General features: G+C 46.6%; 1 protein-coding gene across 11 annotated transcripts in view; it reads left to right on the forward strand.

Moving 5' to 3' along the window:
• The window catches only part of NAV2 (neuron navigator 2), a 367,465-nt gene that overhangs the window by 73,272 nt on the left and 271,309 nt on the right, over nt 1–22,884 (forward strand). The window lies entirely within an intron of this gene.

Below are 22,884 nucleotides of genomic sequence, written 5' to 3' on the forward strand. Positions count from 1 at the left end.
ATGCCTGCCCTGCGTGCCGCCACTCATGGATGATAATGGGCTAAAAGGTTGAAACAGCCATTGAAACTGTAAGCCAGCCCCCAATTAAAAGCTTTCTTTATAAGAGGTGCCTTGGTTGTGGTGTCTCTTCACAGCAGTGGAAACCCTAAGACATGGCCTGAAGACTGCTCCCCTACAGAACCTGCCTCCTCAGTGTATATAGTATATAGCTGCCTCCCTGGTCATGGGTATATAGTAACACTACCTCCTTGTTTATCTGTGTGTAATAACCTGCCTTCCTGGTCAGCGTTATGTAGTAATTCTACCTCTGTTCAACTGTGTATAATAAATGAGCTGAGCTTCCAGGGTGCTGTGGCTTCTCTACCTGAAAACCTAGCCCATCTTTTCTGTGTCACTGTGTTTGTCAGTCTTCATTCCCTTGGGGCCCCTGTGAGATTAATCCCTGGAACCATGCAAGGATTTAGCACCTATCTACGTCTTTTTATGCAACACTTTCACTTCATATTATCCCTCCCTGTCACCACGGCACCCTCTTCAGCTGTGGTCTCCTCACAGCCCACCACACACTGCGACAGCTTTCTTTGTAAGTGTGTTTGCTTATTTGTCATTGGTCCCAGCCTGCCTTTGGGAAATGCCTATTGGAGTTTCTAGGAATTAGTGGTACCCAGAACAGCATCTGGTCAAAGGATGTGCCTAATAAACATCTGACAGATGAATGAATAGCCTCAGGCAGGGTGCTGTGCTTAGTGTCATAAGGAGTCTTCCTTCCTACGTTGTAAGTCATCAGTAGCACAGTGCCCAGATAGGACAGATGAATTGCATGCTGGGGAAGATGTTGTTGCCCTAGTGGTTATATTGCATATTGGTGAATTTTTCAATCTTTGTGTGATGTAGTTTATTGATACACTTCTGATTTTTATTTTTTATTTTTATAAACCTAAGAACTGCTGGGGAAGAATGCCCCTCATTTGCCTGATAAAGCAGGCAGGACCCAACCCTGCAGAAAGCTGTGAGCCTATCTTACACTGTTACTGGCAATGTATGTAACAACCATTCCCCCAAAAGACAGTTCCTTTATCAGACATGTTCTAGAATATTCTTTGTGACATCTTGCTAAAACTGACGATGGCAGGTCTACCAGGGATTTGGCCAAATTTTGCCATTGATGTTGACCTTTCCTTCTCTCAGGATGAGTGTGCATGTTTATGGGATGGCTAGAGAAAAAAATGCCAATGTCCTTTTTCTCCCATAATTATTCATTTGTGCCTAGCAATTTTTTTTCAGCTCTCAGGCCTTAACTCTGTGTCCCTTCCCACTTAACACTCACTTATTTGAATAATGACTTACAAATCTTTCCCTTCTGGTAACTCCACCCTGATTTCATTCTGTAGCTGTGATTAAAAACAAAACAAAACAAAACAAAAAAAAACCACTTTGACTAAAAACACCTTAGGGGAGGAAAAGGGTTGCTTTATTTGGTTTACACTTCCAGGTCACAGGAGGGAAGGTTTCGTTTGGTTTACACTTCCAGGTCACTTGTCCAGCAGTGACTGAGAGAAGTCAGGACAGGAAACTGAAGCAGAAATGATGGAAACATGCTATTTGCTGGTTTGCTGTCTCCCTCCCTCCCACGCTCACAGTAGCTAACTTTCTTTTCTTTTCTGTGCAGAAGTTGGCTTATTATACATTTTAGTAATCAGCAACAGTGCTACAGAGAGAATAAGAGTTCAAGAGCTGGGGTTTGGCATAAATTTTACGAAGTGTATAAAGAATCCGTGTTTCTCTACAGTGACAGAAACCAAAGGCTACAAGAGCAGCTTTATATACAAAACATGGAGATATTGCTTCTCTTGCAGACAGGTTCCTGACCAGGCAGGGAGACAAGACAAGGGACAAGACAAGGGATGGGCAGGGGAGAGCGCTCCGGGCAGAGGAGGATGGAGAGAGGCAAGGGTGTCTTCTCCCAGGCAGGAGCAGGGGTATGCAGGCCTGGAAATGCTGGAGGCCATGCTGGCACTGGCTATGGTGGTACAGGCTGGTGGTAGAGCCTAGTGTCCACCTGCCCAGCCCTTGATGCCTGGCTCTTCGGGTATCATCAGCTCAGAGAGGGTTTAAGGTGGGGATGCAGGGCCAGCTGGGTCAACTAGCCAGAGAGGAAAGGAAGTGATTGCTCCCTAGAGTCCGCCATGGAAGACAGGAGAAGCCGCTTCTTCTGCTCATCTCCCTCACCTCTGGCTGGTCCTATCCATCCTACCAACCTCCCTGCCCTGTCAAGATGTCCACAGTACCCAAGAGCAGGAACAAAAGCAAGAGCCTTCTAGCTTCTCTTGAGCAGGCAGGACAGGAGAGGCCACTTGACTCCTGCTCTTCCTGGGCCACCAAGCTGGCAGGAGGAGCTCACGTGGAGGGTGGGAGCAGTCTGTCCTAAAGGGACAAGGGAGTGGCTGGAGGACACTGGTGAGGAGCTGGCCAAGGACCGAGGACATGCACACACAGTGGGGGGAAGCACAGGGCCGTCACAGGTTCTGACAGCACTGCAGCTTATTGGGTTTCTGTCCATCTGGTGGGTGGCACCCTGATGTCCCCCACTTTCTTTATAGCCCAGGACCACCCCCTTTGGGATTTGTTCTGCACACAATAGGCTAGACCTTCCGAGTCAATAGGACAGACTAACCTGAGAAAATTACTCGAGTGAGATTCTTTTCAGGTAATCCTAGGCCATGTCAAGTTGACAGCTAATGCAAATTAGGGCAAAAGCCAAGATCCTATGCGTTGAAAATTGAATTCAGAATTTTTAAATGGAGCGATCACTGGAGTCAGTGATTTGACTTAAACGCCACGATTGCACTTTTCTGCCCTACTTAGTGTCCTGTGAAGTGGATACCACACGCTAGTCCCTGTTTTCAGCTCAGGACAGAGGCCAGACACCCTGCCCCGTGCCACAGCCTGTGCCAGGATGCTGGCATGCCTGACTCCTTCTGGCCACTTCCCTGCAAAACAAAATTATTCCCACAAGCTCACAAAATGGGACAGTATGTTATTTCAAATGAATTGTGAACGTTCTCAAGATATCTCATGCTATTTTTGATAACTCAAGTAGATTAGATACTTGAAATTCTCCAGTAAATATATTTGTAACAGTTGACTTAATGCCCTGTCACCAAAATATAGTCATTCTTATATGAAATTTGCAGTTTTTTTTGCCTGATTTATCTACCACTTGTATCACTTATTTATTTACTGTTTTTCTTCACCTTAACTACCTAATGTGAATATGTAAAGAGGACATTGTTTATTTTAGCTGCTCGTGGAAAAGCAGCCATATTGGGCGTAGTAGAAGATAATCGTACAAATAAATATATAGCTGTTAAAATAAGATGCCTGGGCTGGAAGAGATGACTCATACCGTTCTCAAAAAGGACTCAAGTTCAATTCCCAGCACCCACGTCAGGCAGCTTACAACTGCCTGTAACTGTAGTTTCCGGAGACTCTGAGACCCTCTTTTGACCTTCTAGGGCACTGCACTCATGCACATATATCCACACACAAATACACACCTCCCCTAACACACACACAGATACAAAACAAAAAATAACGAAACAAATCTGTAGATGCCTGCTTGCATACACTCCTATATAAAGTACACCCACCAGTGGCTTACTTGCCATACGTACTGAGACACAGACGGTAAAGCTAATCTAACTTTTTGTATTGCCTGGGGCGGGGGGGGGGGGGGGGGGAGGGTCAAACTCATGGCCTTATGTATGCTCAGCGTGCACTATAACCCTAGCTATACCTCTGCCCACTCAGGCGCTATCAGTGACCAGAGAAAAAGAAAGCTAAGGGGAGGTTACTGTAATGATCAGGTCGTTTTAGTGGGGCCCTTAGACTCTATTTAAAAAAAAACTGATTCCCATGGACAAAGAAAGTCACCTCGAGGACAAGATCACTTTTGTCTGCCATGGGACAAATGTGGGCAGTTACTTCTTTTTTCTAGTGTAAGACTTTGTAGGTCCTGAAGCCTTCACTTGGCTCTGGGCTGGGCTGGGCAGTGTTTTCCTCCGTCTGTCCCTCAGACTGCAGTGCTGGTGAGAGGCCCTGTGAGAAGGTGCCCTCTTGAGTTCAGCCAGCTTGAAGGATGGAAATGCGTCTGTATTCCCTGTGGCCTCACGGAGTGACAGATCCTAAGATAGCAGGGCTGAGCACTGACTGACACACACATGAGGTGGTGGGAGCTTAAGGAACTGGAAAGCGCCTGGAGAAGTCACCTGTTGAGGTTTAGTCTGGGAACTAGGAACGGGGTAACTCAAACAGAAAGGGACATGCTACGGAGAACTGGGCACTCACGGAATCCCTGGATGAACAGCTTAGGTCTTCCCGTGGTTGGACTCTGCCTTTGCAGCCCTCTACTGTGTTAACCTTGAAAGCAAGGGTCCAGCCACACCTGCCCACCTTATGTTCTTATAGCAAGAAAAAAAAATGGTCTCTGCCTCATTCCTGCCTCCCAGAAATGCAAGGGAAGCTGGGCTTTCTGCTTTCTACAATAGATAGGAGGAGTTGAAAGGAAACCAAGGAGGAGGCCAAAATGGATAGAGTGTCAACAGACAATAAAACCACTGGGAAGCGAAGCAGGCAACCAGGGTGAGCACAGATCCTTATGTGCACGGTACCAGCAGTGCCAAGGAAGGAACGTGCAAGATGGGCTTGACCTGGGTCTTGCAGGATTCTGCTAGGTATGTAAAAAGATACGGTAAGGAGGCTCACAGCGGGGAAAGTCTGGTGAGCATGCCCTGCTAGCCCTGCTGGGCCTCTGTTCTCAGCCCGTTTTCAGGTACCGTGCCTATGCTCTCGCTATAATGCAGGAGTTTGGCCTCAGAGAGCCTGAGCAACTCACGTATAGTATGGCCTCTCTACTAGGCAGCTGAGTCGTGATGCTCGACACCAGGAGGGGCGATCTTGGAGTCAGCACGCCCATCCCCGAAGCAACACTGCCACTGCAGGGGCGGAAGGGAAGAGGGAGGTGAAGTGAAGCCACATAGCAACACGTGAGGGTCCCTGGAGGCTGGGGGTGGGGGCAGGAGAGGCTATGAAGGAGGTGTGCAGGTGAAAGCAGTCGGAGGATGTGGGCTTTGTTATCACATGAAGAAGGCTAGACACAGAGAACTAGAGGAGGTGAGACCAGTGGGATCTTGTGCCCTCCCCTTTCTTCAGTGGCTTTACAAAGAGCACGGACTCCTGCCCCAACAAAGCCTGACTATAGGGAGTGCTAGGGTTTCAGTTTGGCCAGTGAAGCGGTTCCTTCCGAAATACTTGCTTCCTTCACAATAGTTTTCATCTTTAACTCTGGTCAAGGGTCAGCCTTCATACCCCACCACTGTCCCTCTTTCTGTTCCATAGGGATTTTTAATGCCTTGGTAGTGACATAGGCAATCTGACCCTCACTCCCTCCTTCCCTCCCTCCTCTCTCTCCTGTGTTGTTTCCTCCTTCCCCTCCCTTCTTTCCCTCCCCTGCTTCCTCTTCCTCTGCCACTCTCCTAACCACCCCCTCTCCTTTCCTCATCCTCCACCTATTCCCCCTCCTCTTCTTCTTCTTGTCCCCCCCCCCTTACGCACACTTCCTGTTTCATGTAGCCAAAGCTGATCTCAAACATACTGTGTGGCCCAAGGCTGGCCTTGAACTTGTGAACTTCCTGCCTCAGCCTCCTGAGGGCAATAGTCTACCTTTTTAGCTAATCTACTCTGGTCACGGCAGTGAGTGGGAACAGGTCAAACCCTGTGTAAACAGACACTGGGGGCTGATGTCCCTAGTGGAAGAGAGCCAGTCCTTGGCCACAGTCCTTGAATTCAAAAATACTTGCTTCAATCAGTACCCCAACTTGCCACTTTTGGGGTGGCGGCTTTTAGAACTTAGTGGATGGATGGATAGATGGATTACTTGTTGTTTCCGGGCACCCATCTTCCTTCTGAGCAGCAGAGATAACAGTGCTCCTTAATCAGTGTTTCATAAGAAACTCGGTGAAGGCAGCAGGGCAAAGCATCATGGTGAATATGTGTGGGCTAGGAGTTCTAAACATATCTGTCACCTCCTCTTTCAGCTCTGAGCATGTGTCAGGGCAGCTGAAGCCAGCTAGTGTGCACACAGATGTGACCTTCCTCCTAATGAGCTAGCCTCCAGGGCCTGCATGCCCTGATGGTCCTGCTCACATCCTCTCCCTGTTGGCATTGCCAGCATTGACAAATGCATGTCTTCCCACACTTACAGATGGTACCCTGAGCTAAGCAGGGTCACAGTTTCCCTGAAGTGAATACAGCCCCACAGCATCATCAGCGGATGGTTCTGTTAGCAGATGCATTGAACCTGCTAACGTGGCCTTATCAAACACATCTGTGATAGAGTGAGCTCCTGTCTCAGCCTGCAGGGAGCTTGCCGGGAGCCCCCTGACTACCCCGATACCTCTGCCAGTGCAAGGCTAGAGGCTTTTGCAAAACTCCAAGAGTCTGGCTCATCTTACCCAGATGACACTTGGAATTTTAATCTTCCGATTGTGGGTTTCCATAAATCTGGGTTAAAACTGTCACGCCCCCCCCATCTCCTCTGCTGTGGGAAAATGGCTTTGAAAAGATGTGCAGAGGCAGTAGGACAGGCCTAAGTGTGGCCAACCAGGAAGGGCACTCTTGGGTTATTGGAGAGACGCCACCATCAGGGAGTTCCAAGGCTTTTGGCTGGCCAAGCGGCTCTTTGATTTTACTGCTATGGGAGCCCGAGTTGGGAATTGAGGGTTCAGAAATAACATTTGCCAGACACTGTGCTTTGTTTAGCCTTCTCCTATCTCCCTTGACATACCCATTTACAGTCAGAGAAAAACTGAGGTTCCCATAGGGCAAGTTGCCCAAAGCCGCAAGGCAGATGATGGAGGACACTTGTAAGTCTGCTTAACTGACATCAAAGCCTATGGATTTCTGGCCATGATTTGTTTAATTTATGGATTCTTAGAGGCAAAAACAAACAAAATAACAACAAAAAACAACCCTCAAAACTCTAGCTCTAAGTTATTGGGACTCCCCCTAACTATGCTTCTTTAATTCCTGCCCATTCCACTTGGGAAGGTAGGAAAGGATTCTGGGTCCTGTAGGAGCTCACTGTGAGGGTTTATGTGGGGTTGGCATGAAACCTCATTAGCAGTTCCTGGAGACGGGGCCCTGTGACAGGTGTGCCCATCACTCTCCCTCTCTGGTTGGCTCTCAGCATTCTTGATGTCTTTGAGAATTCCAGAGACCCTGTTGGCTTTACCTTAGTGACCCCAGGAGACTCGGTCATTTATAGCATTTGGGAAGGTCAGGAGAGCTAGGGGGACCATCGGAGGGCATAGGCCTTCACTCTACAAACTGCCAGTGTCCTCACTGCCCACATCGGTGAGAAGCCACCACCCCGGTGAGCAGACAGAAACACCCAGTGGCTCTTCCTGTGGACACATAGCCTGTTATTTGGCACTAGTTGCTCTGTGTGATGAGTCTAGTAAGCTCGGGAGCTGGCTTGCACCTGTCTAGGACGCCTGCCAGATCGGCACAGGGAGAGGTTGCTGCTTCAGGGACAGATGAGATGCTTTTGGAGCTTCCAAAAGCCTATCACCTGCCTCTAACAGCTTTGCCCGCAGAACATCTGCAAACCTACCACATTAAGGGGCATGGAATCTTGGATGCAGTGACCGTGGCTGGAGCACCTGGCTTTCTGAACCTCTTGCCTTCCTTTCTTGGTGTCCCTTTTCTTTATTTTGCATACATTAGTGGGGGCAGGATATCAGGGCCCCAAAAACTTGTATTTTGAGTGGACTCAGTGGCTTTCAGTGGCTGGAACACTTATTCTCACAAGGCTGACTTGGTAGAGACAGTGGTTTTGCCACCCTGGTTTCAGCCCAGGGCCTCAAAGTAGGATAAGACGACGCATCGTGCAGCTTCTTGGAGCTCTAGGGAGTGCCTGACATTCTACCGAGTGGATGCACTTTGATGGAGGCAGTTTTTAACAGTAGTGGTGGCATTAGCGTTTCTCCAAGCCACCCCACCCTCCTCACCGAGCTTCCATCCTTTCACCAGCTAGATGGCAGACAGTCTTATTGCAGGATGCAGCCTCTTCCCACTGGCAGCTCAGTGTAGGGAATCCGACCGGCGCTACTTCTGACCAGCGTTGGGTCTGGTTGGTCCTATGGACATTTCAGCTCCCCAGCCTGGCCCCAGCTGGCCCCCAGCAGCTCAGGCATGCTTGCCCCCTTCTGTGCACATCTACGGGCCCTATTGAGTTCTCAAATGTCCAGGGTTTGAGAAGCAGGAATGCCTCCCATTGTGTCTAGCACATCATGTGGATCAGTTCTGCCCACTGCTAGGTAGATGCCCGGAAACCTGCCCAGAAAAATCTACTCTCAACCAAATTGTTTCACTCTGAGAACCCAGATCTGAAACCAACTGGTCCTGAAATGTGAGCTTAGCGAAACTGTGGCTGATAGCTTTGCCACTCTGTGCCTTTCAAAAGAAAGGAGAAGGGAGAGTGGGTGTGCATTCGTGTGTGCGTGCATTTCTCTGTGTCTGCATATGTGTGTGTCTGTCTGCGTATGTGTTTCTGAATATGCATCTATATCTTTGTATTTGTTGTGTCTGTCTGTCTGTGTGTGTGTGTGTGTGTGTGTGTGTGTTTATATTCCTGTGTCTGTATGTGTGTTTCTCTGTGTGTGTGTATGTCTGGCATGTGTATGTGTATGTGTCTGTGTTTCTGAATATGGATCTATGTCTTTGTATTTATGTGTGTTTATGTGTGTGTGTATATATGTGTATATATATGTATATATCTATGTTTCTCTGTATGTGTTTTTCTGTCTGTCTGTCTGTCTGTCTGTCTGTCTCTCAGTGTGTGTATGAGTATATGTCTAGGTATGCATGTGTCTGTCTGTCTCCTAGAGTCTCTTTGTGGTCTCACTATGCCCTAATTGCATCATGAGCAACTATAGAACAAGGTGGGACTCTCTGAACACCTGGGGCGCGAGTCTGCTGTAGTCTTAGGTATTTTCTTAAGCTCTCAGCTTCAGAAAGTTTCCCCGTAGGAGACGATATGAGCCAAATGAGCATTAGGGCCTTACCTCAGGGTCCAAGTGTGTGCTTTAATTAATGCCTGATAATTTTCCTCATGGGCTATTAGGATGGAACATTTCAGAGCACAAAAGATGACTTTGTCTATAGGGAGGTTTTGTTTTTTAACCCCTGAAGTAACCCGATAGTTTATTTTTCTGTCTGATCACAATCTCCCGCACTGCTGACAGTTTGCCTTTGAAATGAGTCAGCTTTGATCAGGGATATGGCAGCCAGACAGGTTCTTTTTACTGTCTGTGACTTAGCCCAACCAGTTTGGCAGCAGGGAGTTGCATCTCTGGGTGGGGAGTGGAATACAGTGGGCACTGAGGCAGCCTGTGACAGTGTGGCCTGTCTCTTGGCTGAAACTAGCAGGCTGGCAGTTCTCTCCTCTGCTCCCAGTGGGGCATCCATGAAGCATCTTCCTTTGCTGTGTGGGAATGAGCGTGGCACTGTCACATTTGGACCCCTCCCCTTTGGCTGTGCACCAACCTCCGTAGGCCCCCTCATCCTAAATATCAAAAGCTTTGTCTTGGCATCCCTCCCACTTTTTCTCCTCAGCTAGAGTGTTGTGTGGCTGGCTAGGATGTTTGACTTTGTCTTGTGAGGTAGTTTGGGGCTCCTCACTAGCCCTACGTGTCATGAGGTAGGCTGATGGCATTGGAGACCGCTATAGGAGGATGTGGGGGAGCTGGCTTATATCCATCTTCTGGAGGCAGAGGGGTGATTGTGATAGGAACTGAGGTCCTTGCTTTTATTTTAGCAGTTGCCTTCAGAGTCAGGCGTGGGGTACACACCTGAAATCCTAGCACTTGGGAAGCAGACAAGAGGATTGAGAGTTCAGAACCAACCCAGAATACATAGTAGGACTCTCTCTCAATAAACAAACAAACAAACAAACAAAACTACCTTCAGCCTTCTCCAGCATCACTCTCTGTTGGAAGAACAGAGGATGTGGAACAAGAGGGTTCTTCATATGTTTCTAAATGTCTAAAGTGCTTTTGTGAGATAAAGATGGCAGAGGCAGCTTGCCGCTGCCTAGCTCTGAAGGCTGGAAGTGTTCACTGCTGGGTTTCTCCCCAGTACTGTAGGATATAAACTCAAGTCGACAGAAGGAAGCTTTCCAGGAAGAGTGTCCGGCAGCGTATGGGCTAGGAAGGGTCTCCACGCCTTAGTGTTTGGGAGAACTTGGCCTCCAGGTCAGGCTTGGGATTCTATGACAGGAAATGTCGGCATTGGGACCGCTCTTCAGGACTTTCTGATTCTGGCTTCAGGGAGGTACCATGATAGTCCTTATATGGAAAAGGTCACCTAACAGATGGTGCCACATTGGCACAGAGACTACGTTGTTGCAAGTTCCTGTGGTCAGTGGACTGGCTTCCTGTGGTCACATCTTTTAAATAAGCTCGTGTTCATCTTGGCTTCTTATGAATGACAAATTCAGAAGACCCAGTAAAGCAGTGAGACGTCATCTTCGTAGTGCTGGTTAGGAGCAAGACATCAATGTTTGTTCATCCCGGGAAACAGGCACAGCCAGTCACTGGGTGCCGGCCATTGGCTGAATCTTTGTTGTCCTACACAAACCAGGCTTCAAGAAAAGCCTCAGGGGGCACAAATAGAGAATGCTCTCCCAACCCGACAATTCATTAACCCTAGCTGGAGAGCACAGACAGATATGCGCAGTGGCTTCCTGTCCGCTCTAAGCCGCCCTTTAGATCATAGGGCCAGGCCATTGCTCTCGAGGCTATATATGCCCTCATGCAGACAGTTGCATGTTCCAGACTGGCTTCTGTTTCCTGCAGTAATGCAGATATGTCTCGTCTCTTGAAAGATTTCATTAAAGCTCCTCCTGGGGGGGGGGGGTTCCTGTGACTGGAGACTGCCAAGGTCAATCCTTCTGCAGTGCTTTCTCTCCTGTTTATTCTTGGCACCAAAAGTAATCCCAGGTGAGCATATTGTGCTGGTGTGATATATCAGAACTACATAATAGATTCACCAGGCATCTGCTGAACTCAGCTGCAGCCTCTGATTGCAGCATGCGTAGTATTTATTGGCCTTGGGAGTATGAATGAGGACCACCTCCCCTGGTGAGCATCCCCGTTAGCTGAGAGCACCCATCCATCCCATAGCAGAGGTGGCTGGGGAGTTGAACAGCAGCATGAAGCAGCCTTCCAGGCTCTCTGCTGTGTTAGTGGGGGCAAAGCTTCATCATGACCGCATGCATGGGTGTGGGTCCCTTGCCTGGTGTAGAAGTCACTTACATCTCCTGGGTGCCAGTGTCCTCCCTATGTGATCCTTACCTCACAGGGTATTGTGAAGTTGCCCTGAGGTGCCACATGTGGTAAGCCTAAGTAGATCGCAGTCCCAGTGCTTGCTTGCAGGGAGTTGCAGAGGAGGCCACTCCCTTACAAGTGGAGGGTAACACCTGGCCTGAGAAGGCCCTCCACTTTCCTCCTGCCTGGTAGTGGAAAAACCCTCTCCACAACAGAACCAGTTTTACCTGCAGGCCTGAAGGAGCCAAGTAAAAAATAACAGCAGCCTGACTGGTTTGGCATCCGTCCGTTTCCTGTGCCTCCCCTAATCTGTGGTTTAAAGGATTGGGAAATGGCCAGCTAAGCATGGGCCTTGTCTAGGAATGTTTGGCCAAGGTAGAGGGAAGCATGCAAGAGCCCTGAGAATAAGGCTGAGGTAGTGAGCGGGTGTAATGTGGTCCATGGGCCAGTTGGCTTAGTGACTTTTACTGGCCACTTTTTAAAGTTCAAGTGTGTGTGTTGCATCCTTGTGGGAGGAGCCAGTCTTCATGAGATTGGGGGAGGTGTGCCTCCTTTGTGTCTCTACTGATATGTAGCCTACCCTAGCTGAGAACCTACCATGTCTGTTCATCTAGTTTTATACAACTTCACCAAGCACAACAATATGGAGAAAGTACTCATTTTTTACTTGTGGTCTCCCAACCAACCACACGTCCAGTTAGACTCTTGGAGTCTTTGGTTGGTACTCTGTATGCCATCCCTCTTGCCTACCATGGTGCAATGGCAGCCATGGTCCCCAGGCCTCTCTTACAAGACAACCTAATTCTTGGTTAATCATCAACAAAAGATGGTCTTGTTTTGTCCTTTTGAAGGGTGAGGTTGATTTTTATCCTGAGAAGGTCAGTTACTAGGGATGAGATCTGTGGGTGGTGTTCAGGAAGAGTTGTATATAAATCTTAGTTTTGTGGTTGCCAGGACACTCCATTTATTGGCTGTATTGAATGGCAGATGGCAGAGTGGATAATTATTCCCTTGGCTTGTTTCTTTATGATTCTTTAAACCTATCCATCCTTCCTTTTATCCATCCATCCATCCATCCATCCATCCATCTATCCACTATTACTTGAGTAGTCAATTTCTATGAAACTAATAGAAACAAATGACTGTGGATCTCAGAGATCTTAACAATGGGAGGCGAGAAATACCGGCGATTTGATGAAAAATGCAAGACTTTTTTTTTTCCTGGTTGGGGAAGGGATTAGCATTTGAATCCAGATTTCTTTGAGAATCTCAGATGACCCCAACTTGTGAGGCCTGTGCATTGAGGCCATAGACATTAATGCCAAGGGGCTAGAAGAGACTGTTCTCCTCCATGAGGAATCTCAGGCACCTCACTGAGCTAATGAGGAGGGGAAGAGCAGGAGGAGGTCTGACCCCCTGCTTACAATGCAGCTCTTGAACAAGTCAAGACATCGGGACCCACTTGCGCAGGTGTGCAGGAATGCTTTCATGGCAGGGGTGGCTGAGAAGAGGCTTTCTGAACGTCACTGGAATCTGCCTAGATATTCGATGGGGTCTTCCAATTTTTGAAGTTCGGGGCTGTTTCTGTGAGCGCCGGCAGCTGACTCCAGAAAGCCCAGCATGTGTAGTCCCACGCACATGTACTCTGCTCGTGGCTCTACTCAAACGTCTCCCTTTCCGTTATTTCCTGTTTTCATGCACCATGCCTCCATGGCCTTAGTCACTCATTTAATACGGACCCTCCAGCCATAGCACTCCATGCTGTAGAAAGACGGGAACTTGGAGATGGGGGTTCAGCCTCCACGGCCTCTTCTATCTTTGGAATCTGTCCCTTGTCTATAAATAAGGCTGTTGCCTAATGCCAGTATTGATGGCATTTGCAGCTGTCCTCTGGGAGATGGCCTCAGACGAATAACCCATTTTCAGGAGGACACGGCCATTAGGCAACAGCTATTTATGGTTCCTATTGACCAGAGCCAAACCTGAATTGTCACTGGCATTAAAGTTTCATGTGCTGGGAGCCTCCTTGTCTTATCTGGCTGTCTCTTCCCATTTATTTGAGTCGTCTGCCATGTTTACCTCAGTTCCTCACTAGGTCTTGGGGCAGCTGTGTAATCCAGCTGCTTGGAGTTCATTTAGTGTATCTCCAGTCCCCCTACAGCCCTCTGACCTAGGAGATGCTTAGTTGCACCTCACACAGGGGAACACTGAGGGTCAAAAGGTTAACCCTTTCACCCAGAGTCACCCAGTCAAGTGACAGAGGCAGAAGTCAGCCTGAGTTCTGCCCGGAATCAAAGCCTGAATAATTTCCGTGAAACCATGCATGTCTGATGTCTGGACCTGGAATGTCACCTCGGAAGGTTTTATTTATTTATTTAGTCTGATGACAGTTTAGTCACTTGGCATTAATTCATTGATGGATCATGCAATTTTTAACAGCTTACCCATCTGTGTTAGGAGCCACACTGTTCCATCTTCAGAATTTCCTTTCCATATTCATAAATAAAAGAATAATATAATTTATCATAGCTAATTAATAATCAATAAAATTATTAAATAAATTATGAATAAAATGCCATGCCACATTCTCTGTGGCCACATAGCCTAATGCATTTTATGAATGACTGAGTTCTTCCTACAACATATTCTTCTTCTGTGTGATGATGTATTCATCTTAACTCATAATGGTTTTTAGTGCCCTTGATGTTGACAGTCTAAACAGGAAATAGTCGTACACCCATCACTTCCTCTGTCATCGCATCCTTTTCATCTTTGTACCTACATTTCGTCAAACTTAAAATGTGCAACATGATCAGGCCTGAGGAGAGAGAGGGAGAAAGAGAGAGAGAGACAGAGAGAGAGAGACAGAGACAGAGACAGAGAGACAAAGACAGAGACAGAGACACAGAGAGAAAGTCGTCATCTCTTCTCTTCATGTTGCCTCCAAGAAGGAGGACGGTACGCAGCTGAGAACCTGGTGTGAGATCTACTTTGATTCTTCTTTACTCTTGGACCTTGAGTATATCACATCTCTGAATTTCAGTTCTCTTATTTTATTTATGTGTTTCTTTGAGATAGGGTTTCACAGTGTAGCTCTGGCTGTCCTGGAACTTGGTCTGCAGACCAGGCTGGCCTCGAATCAACTCTCTTATTTTAAAGGGGAGATTTATTTCTGGGGAGGGAGTAGAGATATTATTTTATTATTTTGTTCCTTATGTTGATTCTGTATGCTGATCCTTCACGCTTTAATAAAAGCAATACTTAACCCATACATGGTAGCAGATCTCAGCACTTGGGAGGTTAAGGCTAGAGAATGAAGGAATGGAGGCTAGCCTGTGGTATATGGCCTATTCCAGGCCTGCTTGGGCAACATAGTTAGACCTTGTCTAAAAGAAAAAAAAAGAGAAGATAAAGAGAGCAGGGGAGGAGAAGGAGGCAAAAGCAGAATGGAGCATCTTCTGTAGGACACACTTGCAACACTCTATAACAACATTTCTTTGTTTATTTGTTTCAAAGCACCAGTGAGGTTAGGCCTATAGCTTAGTTGTAGAGTGCTTGCCTAGCATTGTGAAGACCTTCGTTTGATTTTTTTTTTTCAGTTCCATCTAACCAGATGTGGTGGTGCTCATCTGTAATCCCAGCACTCTGAGAATAGAGACAGGGGTATCAAGGTCATCCTTGGCTCTACGGTGATATTTGAGGCCAGCCTGGGTTACATGGGATCCTGTCTGGAAAGAAAGAAAATGCCGAGGCCAGGACAATAAATAGCTCAGTTGGTAACAGTACTTTTACTTCTAGGACTGGGGAGGTGGAGAGACTTAGCATCCCTGGGACAAACGGTTTGAGTGATCTTCTTTCAGAGATACTTAGCCAATATCTCTATGCAGAAAGGGATTGCTAGCTAACAATGCCCCTCCTGCCTCCATCAGCATCCTCTAGGGAACTTTAGAAAGAAGACACAGACGGTTGATCATCTAAACTCTGCCGATCATCTCATGCTTCCGGCTTGGGCTCAGGCATCTGATGTACAAGGAGAAGGTGACTGGAGACCAGGAAGTCCCAAGGGTAGTGTGGGGCTGACACCCAGGACTACAGGCTATGCCCGCTGTGGGATGAAGGCTCCAGCAGCCAGTGACTTTTCCCTCTGTTCACAGACATTCCATTGGCTAGAAAATCCTTCCCTGGAATCAGGGTCAGAACCTATAGAGGGAAATGGGAACTGTGAGCTCACTCCCTCTGTCCCCATGGGGACTTACTACAGAGAGGGGACAAGTGTGTCCTTGGGTTACACTCATTAGAGCTGGTTTTCTGCTCTACTGGAAGCCAGGTCTTTCTCCTGATGTACCCCAGTTCGCACTCTCTCCGAGGAGACACTTTTCCCCACCCCAATGTAAGGGTGTCGGCCAGTTGCATCTTGTTGGAGTATCCTGGCAACATTCCCAAAGCCATCCCAGACCACTCTCTCTCCAGATGCTCAGAACAAGGGTCAGCCCCTAGCACACAGCATCTCTGAATGAGGGGGCATTCCTCTCAGCTGTCAGTGACTCCTAGTTTGAGTGGGTGGGCAAAGAGTGGGAGAGCAACCCAGCGTTCTGAGTGCTGAGGGCCTTTCCACACTCCTTTCTCTTTCTATGCCCACATTCCCTCTGTGAGGAAACCTGTGGAAGTCTCCCTCCTGTGTTTCTGGAATGCTTCGGTCGCTGACACAAGTTGTATAGGTGTCTCAAGTTTAAGACAACACTAAGACACACTGACTCTGGTATGCTCACTTTCATCCATAGTGACTGATGGCTTAGCAGCCAGACAACACGGTGCTGGCATAGAATAGAGACCTTCAGCAGATGCTTTAACTTCCTTCAACCTGACTCCCTTGCGAGCCAAACAGGAGCAGTCACAAAAACTAACTCTAAGGGATAAGCATGGCAAATGTGTTCTTAGGGCCTACTGGGTGGCATCTAGGAAGTGTACACAGTACCCATCATGCAGTTTGGTCTAGCCATTTTAGCTACCTTCCTGAAGGCTTTATTCACTAATGGACAGCCATCTGGAAAGGAGTGGCATCAACATCCCATGTGTCACCCTCCTCTGGCTGAGCAACTCCCTTGTCCAGAAGCCACCAGGGAGATGGTCCCATTGAGAACTAGAACACAGCAGAGCAGTAAGGCCTAACTGAGTTAAGCAAGTTACAGGGCAGTGGAAAATGCGCTTCAGTTTGAATCCATGAAGCAGATGGCCCACACGAGATGATTTCATTAGTTTTATCATGTCAGGGGAAATTAATTTGCCACTTTATTATCCTTTCTTTTGTTTATACAAAAGAAAAGAGATGTGATTTTGTTATCTTTGGCAAAAGCAATTTGTAGAAAGAGCCCCCCACCTTAATGGAAAACAAAGATACCAGCAGGAACTTAAAAAAAATAATTGTCTTCTAATTGCCTGTTAAGAGTCAGCGTAGCTCAGAGAATAAAGTACTGCTTCCTGAACTGCTGATAAAATTGGCTTCTGTTTCCTGCTCCCAGCCATATAAAGGATATATGTGTCCTTTGTATGGCTGGAGAAGGGGAGATTTTTATAGGAGGGATCTTTAAAATCTTTAGATGATGGGGCTGTTGCAAAGTTCATTCATTTCAATGATGTTTCTTGCAGCACAACAGCTTTAGGTTCTGGTGTCTGGCGCTATGTGTTTTTGTTCTAATGTCCCCAATCGAGCTATGAGTTGGTAAATGTGAGGGGGGGACTCCAGGCGTCTTGATTCCTGTCTTTTAAAGGTGGGAAGGAACTAAATGCAGATTCTAGATCTAAGAACAAATGGGATCTTTTGAATTTCAGGCTCAGGGTTGTTAACTGGGAGATTCCTCATACTTGTCCTTTGGACACAAATAGTTCTTTCATGGCCCTTTTGAATGGATCAAAGTAAAACCTGGAGTTCTGAATAGCTTCTCTTTTCTTTGTTAGTTTCTTTTATCTTAACTGAACAGTTACTAATGAGTATTCTGGGAAATTCACCCCCTTGGGTGGAGTCTCCAGAATATAATGACCAGAGGGTGTGAACCTGTATACTTAGGCTCATGTGCATTGTATGTTCGTGTGTTTACTAACAGGAGGATGTTCTGAAGCCCTGTGATCTCAAATCAAACACTCAGCTAGTACCCTGCTGGAAACAGCTAAATCCCTTTGCTGTTCTTGCCAATGAAGAATTGGGTTTCAAACCTGATTGTACATCACAGCCAATATGGAATGTTGACGTTTTCTCACCTGAAATGATCTTTGTTGTTGTTCACTTGTCTTGTTTGTTTGTTTGAGACAGACTCTTGCTGTATAGCTCAGATCTCAACTCAGTAGTTCTTGGCCTCCTGAGCACTAGGATAAAGGTATATACAACCGTGCCTGGTGGCCATTTAGTTCAAGAATAGATTTAGCTTTTTTGTTGCTATTTTTATTATTGTGGTTGTTATTTGGGGACATTGTATCACTATGTACCCCTGACTGTCTGGAACTCACTTTGTAAATCAGGCTGGACTTTGAATTTGGGTCAGTCTTCCTACTTCAGCATCTTCTGTGTGCTGAAATTTCAGGCCTGGACTACCATGTAGAGGTTAAAAAACAAAACAAAACAAAACTTTTAATTTAAGACTAAAGTTTGGGGGCTGGACCTGGGTTTGGTTTTCAGTATCCATAGCAGGATAAATAGGATATAAAGGCCCACAGCCACTTATAGCCTCAGCTTCATAGAAACTGACACCCTCTTCTGGCCTCCACAGGAACCTACCCCACACACATACAGTTAAAAATAAACTAATTTAAAATAATAGATTTACCTTTATAGAAAGATTGTAAATATGAAACATAAAGCAGAACGTTGTTGTAGACCTTACAAATTAATACTGTAACACACTTACCACCACATTATTTTTTTTTCAGGTTTTCATGGTTCTTATTCAATGCCCTTTCTTTACTCAGGGCTTTTCCCCGAGGTACCATGTTAATTTTAATTCCTAGGTCTTCTTAGGTGCCCTCTTAGGGTTTTTGTTTGGTTGGTTAGTTTTGAGAACCTTGATGGTTTCCAAGAATATTGTGGAATATTTAAAGGTTTATTTGTTTGATTTTTAGGTAAGGGCCTCATGTAGCCCAGGCTGGGTTTGGTCCTGATCCTCTTGCCTCCATCTTTGGAGCGAATGCTGGGATTGGAGGCATTCGTCCCAACCCCACCAGATAAATATTCTGTAGAGCAGTGGTTCCCAACTCCCCTAATATTGTGACTCTTCAATGCACTTCCTTGCCTTATGCTGATCCCCAACCATGAAAATTATTTTTGTTGCTACTTCATAACTGTTACTTTGCTACTGTTGTGATCCTAATGTAAATACTATGGTCTCAGGCAACCCCTGTGACAGGGTCATTCAACACTACAGTGTGGAGGAGAACCACAAACTGAGAACCACTGCTGTAGAGTATCACCTGCCTCCATTCCCAACCATCAACTCTGACATACTAGATGAGGGCTGTGGATTTGGAAGAGGAAAACCTCAATTAAAGTGCCTTTTCCCTCACAGAATTGGGGGGAGGGGGCATTCTGTCATCCTGAATTGGTGTTTGCTGGCCTGGAGTGCCTGGCTATGTAGTGTCTACATATTTCCCATAGAAGGTTCTTTTTCTCTTTTTTCTCATGTCATCCTCTGTGTAGCCCACATTTGTCCTTGACAGAGAATGTTGATTTCCATTAATTTGAAATTCTTCTTATGTGAGGTGTTTTCCTGGTCTCATCGATCTGTTTAGCCATTTTAGTTACCAGTATCGCCCTGGACTATTTGTTTCTTGCTGTAATTTATAATCTAATGCCGCTCTTGTCTACAACGCGGGCCGAGCTGGGCTGGCTGTAACCGTTGTGAGCTTGCTTATCTGGCTTCTAGGCCTTTAGCATGATATAACCCTTCACTCTGTTTTGAGGTGGAGATACAGTGTTGCCTTTGGGGATTAGAACAAATGCCAGCCTTATACAAAAATATATTTTCCCAGGGCATGAAATCACCCATTTCTGTAAGAGTTCTGCTTCCCTCTCTTGGAGCATGGCATTAGAAACCAAAGGATGGATGCTAAAACAGACATGTTACTACTGGGATGTCATTGTGTTACGATCCTTTGAGATGACAGACAAAAAAGTGTGTGTGTGTGTGTGTGTGTGTGTGTGTGTGCTCCCCTGTGTAAAGGCACACACACACACACACACACACACACACATATATATATATATATCTCCATATTAAATAAGCATTAATTTGTAGTGATATACTATGCAGTTCTTACTAACAAACTGTACTATGGTTTAGTTTAGGAACTTATTTTATAGTTCCTATGGCCCCCAACTCTGACCCATTACCTCACAGGACCTCCCAGCTTCTACCTCTGTGTGCTGGCAGCCTCCCACCTCTGATGGTAACTGCCATGAGGCTTATCAGTACCCCTGGGGCTGGGGTGTCTGAATGTTAGAAAGTTTCAGACATGTCCACGTCTGCCAGCATAGGCTCTTATGACATATTCATCGTCTTTGTCACAGTTGCACTTGAACATCTTTCTATAATTTTTGTGTTTGACCTCCTTGTTTAATATCTGTCATTGCTTCAAAACGACCAGCCCCATGTTACTTTTGTATATCATTTTATCCCCAGTGAAGGAGCAAAGTAAGCACCAAATAAGTAAATAACCAAACAAATGTTGAATGAATGTGTGGAATTTCACAGAGCAATAAAGATGAAGAAGAGAAGAAATACATAATTTTCCTTATCCTATACACACACACACGTGTGTGTGTGTGTAAATTTTTAATTGCTTGTAAAATGTCTTTCATCCCAACACTTTGAATTAAGTCTGTCTGGGCTCAGAACCTATGACCTTTGTGTTTTCATGGTCCTTCTGCAGGAAGCTTCTCTCTTGCCATTCTTGGCCATGAGATGGAGCCTTCTGGGTGGCTCTGGCAGGGATTGGGGGGGGGGCAGGGGGCAGAAATGGCAACACCCACTTAAGCTGTCACTCAGGTCTCATCAGGAAACTGGCTCCACTTTGGTCTGGTGAAGGGAATTGTTTGTTCTGCCTTTTGTGATCACAATGAAGGCGATGCTGATTTACAAGTCACTGTGTTGGGGCAAGGAAGATTGCTTCCCTGAGTGCAAGGAGTAATGAAATGATTGTCCCAGCTGCACACACTAATGCCTTTCTCACTGGGTATCAGGAGGAGGGAGCAGAAGGCCACCACACTTAGCCTTTTACAGGGAATCTAATTGACGACCAGGAGATGCCAAGTTTTATTAGATTGGGAAGAAGTCCCTGTTAGCGGCTGGCAGCTTGCGATGCTAAAGAAAGCTTTCCTCTGGCCACCTGGAAGTCTAAATGACATCATTTGCTCTTCCTTTTTTGGTGTCTATGCTGAAGTTTTATGAATATCATATTTTCATGATTGTTATCTTTCGGCGATTTTTATCTAGTCTCCGAGGACTGAGGCTTACAGCCTGGCAGACAGGCAAGAAGATGCATTGAATTCCTAGGTCCTGGGCTCGTGGCCAGGGATTGCAGAGTTCTCTCTCTCTCTCTCTCTCTCTCTCTCTCTCTCTCTCTCTCTCTCTCTCTCTCTCTGTGTGTGTGTGTGTGTGTGTGTGTGTGTGTGTGTGTGTGTAATTCTCCATCTAAAATGTGCTTTTCACAGTTTAGCTGTTCCCAAACAGTAGTTCATAAGAACCAAAGTACTTGTTTGTACCCAGGCTGTGGCAATCCCTCACCCATAGAATTCCTGATCCAACAGGCCTGAGATAGGCCTAAAACTCTGCATTTCTAAAAAGTTGCCAAACTGCTCTGTTGGCTCAAAAAAAAAAAAAAGAAAAAAAGAAAAAAAATCACTGCCCAGTCTTGGCACAGTTCCTTCCTGTCAATAAAATGTCACCTCCAAAGAAATATCATTTCCATGGAAAGGCTGTTCTCCCCCTCCCCCTCTTAATTTTAAATTTATGTAGCTGCATTTATGCCTGTATACTACTTGAGTGCCTGCTGCCTAGAAGAAGGCATCAGATCCCTGGGACTGGAGTTACAAGTGGTTGTGAGCTATTTTGTGGGCTCTGGGAATCAACCCTGGATCCACTGGAGGAGGAACAAGTGCTCCTAACCACTGAGCCATCTCTTCAGCCCTCTATTTTCTTTTTACAGATATTTATTTCTATTTTGTGTGCCTGTGTGTGTATACCTGCACGAGTTTACATGTACCATGTGCATGCAGGTACCTGCAGAGACCAGAGGGCAGCCATGAGCCACCTGAAACTGGAGTTTTAGGTGCTTGTGAGCCACCTGGTGTAGGTGCTAGGAACCAAACCTAGGTCTTCTGCAAGAGCAATACTCGCCCCTAACCTCTGAACCCCTGAATTTGTCCTACCCCAATCACCTTGCACTCTCTTGCCTGTCAGAGCACCAATCCTCTGATACTACTTTGTGTATTTTTTCATTGCCATTTTACCACACTCATCCAGTAACACCCTCAGGAAAGCATGTTCTTACTCACTGTCCAGGAGTCTATGCAGGAGGCACCTAAAGATGTCCTGGAGAGTGACAGGGAGGGTTAAGGCAGGCGAAGACTGTGGCGTGCCCTGCTGAGTACAGGTTCCAGGTGTGGCCTCTCTGCCCATCTTAAACGTCACTCCTTAGCGCTTTTGCCTCTATGTGTTGGGAGGTCAACAAGAGGCCACTCTAGACTGTGTCATTTTTCCATTTCTTGTCTACATTGAAACAAGGCCATTTCAAGCAGGCGAGCACCCTACTCAGCACAGGCTAGGTCAGGAAGCTGCCATGCCTCTGTCTTGGCTTCTGGTGACCCTCATTGTGAAGCCTACTTTTGTCCATTGCTAACCTGGGGCCAGCATCCGTCCTAAGGCCCCCATAGCTCTGTCAAAAAATCCCTGCAAAAGCGGAGCCAAGGTGGACTCTTTCTTTGCATGACTGAGGTGCATAGATGCTTCTACGTATGGGCAGTGGGAAGTAATGAAATGCAAAATCCAGGAAACAGTGTTAGGCAAAAGCTGAGAGGCGTGGAGGCACTCGCTGTGTGATTTGGGAGGACTTGGAAACCTCAGTGCAGAGTCTGGAAGCTTGTAGACTTTGGTGAGGTTTGCTCAGCCCGAGCGTCCGCGGTAGGTAGTCTTTGCCAAGCGCAGGCCAAGGAAGAGAGACTCCCCAGGTTTGTTTGCTTGGTGCAGCCAAAGAAACCATGATGTATTTCCCCTGAATGTGTCATGAAAATGTAAGCACAGGGAGCTGGATTATTTTAGAGGGTGAAGAGACTCTGGTGGGGGCGATGGAGGTGCAGGAATCGCAGCAGCAAGAAGCCAGGGCAGGGGGCCAGGAGTCCGCCCCATGTGTTGGGGTAACATAAGCTGCGGCTGTTCAGGAGGTGGCCCGTGTAAGGAAATCTGACCACAGCTAAAATTAACCTCTGAGGCTTCACACGCCTCCACACCGCTTT

Source organism: Acomys minous (genome assembly GCF_964271855.1).
Source record: "Acomys minous genome assembly, chromosome: 2".
Lineage (NCBI taxonomy): Eukaryota > Metazoa > Chordata > Mammalia > Rodentia > Muridae > Acomys > Acomys minous.